Below are 2,308 nucleotides of genomic sequence, written 5' to 3'. Positions count from 1 at the left end.
GTAAGGTCCAGCCCGTGTCGGAGCGCCTCGTAGCTGCCCGGTGGATAAAATGGATTCCCTCTCTGTTCTTTGTTATTCAGCCTCAGTTATGCTTATGGACCGTTATTTCACCGTTAATTTGTAATTAACAGAAAACTGCGTAATGAGCTACGGGGGAAGTCTGCGTCTCTGAGGTTAAAATATGAATTTAATAAGACGTATTTAAACATTTCAAGAGGTTAAATTGTGATTCTGTTGAAAACCAGATGCACTATATTGCCAAAAGTATTCGCTCGCCTGCCTTCACATGCAAATGAAGTTGAGAAACAACCGATTCTTAATCCATAGGGTTTAATATGATGTTGGCCCACCATTTGAAGCTATAACAGCTTCAACTCTTCTGGGAAGGCTGTCCACAAGGTTTAAGAGTATGTTAATGGGAATTTTTGACCATTCTTCCAGAAGCGCATTTGTGAGGTCAGACACTGATGTTGGACGAGAAGACCTACACTTGGCACAGTGCAGTCAGACAAGTACCGTTCTCTTGGCAACCGCCAAACCCAGACTCGTCCATGGGATTGCCAGACAGAGAAGCATGATTTGTCACTTCAGAGAACACATCTCTGCTGCTCTAGAGTCCAGTGGCAGCGTGCTTTACACCACTGCATGCAACACTTTGCATTGCACTTAGTGATGTAAGGCTTGGATGCAGCTGCTCGACCATGGAACCCCATTCCATGAAACTCTCTACACACTGTTCCTGAGCTAATCTGAAGGCCACATGAAGTTTGGAGGTCTGTAGCTATTGCCTCTGCAGAAAGTTGGTGACCTCTATGCACTATGCATCTCAGCATCCGCTGATCCCGCTCTGTGATTTTATGTGGCCTACCACTTCGTAGTGAGGAAATTTCATGACTGGACTTATTGCACAGGTGCCATCCTATCACGGTACCATGCTGGACTTCAGTGAGCTCCTGAGAGTGACCCATTCTTTCACAAATGTTTGTAGAAGTGGTCTGCATGCCTAGGTGCTTGATTATATACACCTGTAACCATGGAAGTGGTTGGAACACCTGAATTCAATGATTTGGATGGGTGGGTGAATAGGGTCATTCCACCCAAATCTGTTTACAGCTTCTGTCCAGTCACCTGTGGAACATGTCGGATTTTAGATTAAATAAAAATGTAATATATATTGGACAATTTGTTTAGTGAGTGTTGCCCTTTTAATTGTCAGTATAATCTCAGTCTGTTTTATTGTATATTTACAGCTAGTCATTTAGTCTATAGTTGCAGTGCACCACCCACTTCTTCAGCTTCGTAATTTAACAAATTTGCTGCGTTTGTCATATGTGATATGAAACTGAGTGTTTTGGACTGCTGGTCTGACAACAGAGCACAATTAAAGACTTTACCAGAGGTTTTAGAACATTTTAGAGGCACTTTATTGATCACACAGTGGGGAAATTTCTGTGTTATAGCAGCAATAGAGAACAACCAACACACCACCATTAGAACAGAAATTCATAAAAAACACGGAAAAGAACACGAGGACACAGCTGCTGTAACTTGCTGCTGCTCCGCACGGCGCATGCATACGTAGTAACAAGGAACACTTAGTCTTAAAATAAAAAGTTACATCTAGGCAACAAAGCATTAGAACCTATACACACAAGTAGCATCATCAGAACATTACACTTTACACAGCCCAAATAAGCAAATCAAAGGCACCTAAAAACAGGGCAGAGCAGCACTGGAGAGAATCAGGAACAGTAGTAGAGACTAAACAACCAGGAAATCAAGAACTATCGAATATTACTCACACAATTAATCCCACAGCTTGCAGGGCTCAGATATTGAGATTGTGGACACCTTTAAATACCTGGGTGTCCACCTCACCAATAAGCTGGATTGGAGCAACAACACAGATGCCCTGTACAGGAAGGGCCAGAGCCGCCTCCACTTGTTGAGGAGACTGAGGTCCTTTGGTGTGCGCGGGGCACTCCTTCGGACATTTTATGATACTGTGGAGGCATCTGCTATTTTTTACGCTGTTGTGGGTTGGGCAGGAGGTACCACGGTGAGGGACAGAATGAGATTCAACAAGCTGGTTAAGAGAGCTGGTTCTGTCCTGGACTGCCCTCTGGATTCCATCGAGGAGGTGGCGGACAGAAGGATGCTGGTAAAACTAACATCCATCATGCATAACCCCTCCCATCTCCTGCACCACACAGTGGTGGCTCTGAACAGTTCTTTCAGCACAAGACTGTTACATCCCCAGTGTAAGAAGGAGCATTACCGTAGGTCGTTCCTCCCCACAGCAATCAGA

The 2,308-nt window shown here is 44.3% G+C and overlaps 1 protein-coding gene across 2 annotated transcripts in view; it reads left to right on the top strand.

Moving 5' to 3' along the window:
• LOC109953599 (high mobility group protein B2-like) overlaps nt 1-2,308 on the top strand; it is an 8,454-nt gene that overhangs the window by 927 nt on the left and 5,219 nt on the right. The window lies entirely within an intron of this gene.

Source organism: Monopterus albus, unplaced genomic scaffold (assembly GCF_001952655.1).
Source record: "Monopterus albus unplaced genomic scaffold, M_albus_1.0 scaffold836.1, whole genome shotgun sequence".
Taxonomy (NCBI): domain Eukaryota; kingdom Metazoa; phylum Chordata; class Actinopteri; order Synbranchiformes; family Synbranchidae; genus Monopterus; species Monopterus albus.
This window is presented reverse-complemented; position numbering and strand designations above follow the sequence as displayed.